This window comes from Octodon degus, unplaced genomic scaffold (assembly GCF_000260255.1).
Source record: "Octodon degus isolate 3935 unplaced genomic scaffold, OctDeg1.0 scaffold00237, whole genome shotgun sequence".
Classification (NCBI taxonomy): domain Eukaryota; kingdom Metazoa; phylum Chordata; class Mammalia; order Rodentia; family Octodontidae; genus Octodon; species Octodon degus.
Window position 1 is genome coordinate 2702585 of NW_004524813.1, and position 1033 is coordinate 2703617.

The following is a 1033-nucleotide window of genomic DNA, read 5'->3' on the forward strand; positions in this document are numbered from 1 at the left end:
TCCAATCACTCGTTCTGGGGAAAAAAAAATTAAAAGAATATACTTTGGACCACATCAATTTTAACCGCTTCTTTCCATAGACATTATAAAAACCTAAATGGTAATGTTTTAAATAGTATGGCATATGTCAGTTGTACAAATAAAATATCCAGTAAACATGCATTTATATGTAAATTTATATTCATTTATATGTAAATGAATGTTTCTATGTATGAAAAAGAAGATGCTATGTAAGCAAATGGGGAAGTTTTATACTCTTCACTAAAAGTATCCAAAATGACCAAAGACTTGCAAGTGCTTAAACTCATTTGTGGTAACAAAAACTCAAAATAAGCCATAAGAAATTCAACTGCATGCTCACTAGACTAGGAAGATGAAACACGGACTATGAAGGTGTGGTGCGCAGATCTGTTCACCTGTCTGGAAGCATTCATTTCTTGAGATGCTGAAAACGCTAGCAGGAGTTTCACCCAGCCGTCCAAGTTTACACCTGCTTCTTAGCTGCAATATGCACCCAACAGCTAGTGGATTTGAAATATATATTCTTGCTCCTTCATCCAAACCAGGATGCTGCTCTATAGCTGTTCTAGTTCCAGAGTGTCTCATGCACTTGGCTGAGGTCTTTGTTGTCTTTTTTGCATCCTGGTTCAACTTTCTGTTAGAACTTCCGTCTAATCCTGCTCCATACCTTATTTAGGGAGGTGTTTATTTTTTACAAAATCTGAATACCATTTGAAAGACTTTTTTCAGAATAAAATTCAATTCCTGTGGAATTTAGCTAATGACAGTTAGTGTCATCTGGAGGAGATTCATCTGGAGAAGCAGACGCTGAGGTGAATTTTGGATCTGGATCACTATGTTGACCAAGAGCAAGGACTCCATCCCTGAGTACGGTGGACTGTCTTGGTGGGTGACACCATGACACCTGATTAACCCTTCACAGGGTGGTAAGGTGTTGCATGACGACGTTATGCCAGAGTGTGGGGGTGTGCTGACAGGAAGCCGTGCCAGCTACTAGGAGACACGTGAATAA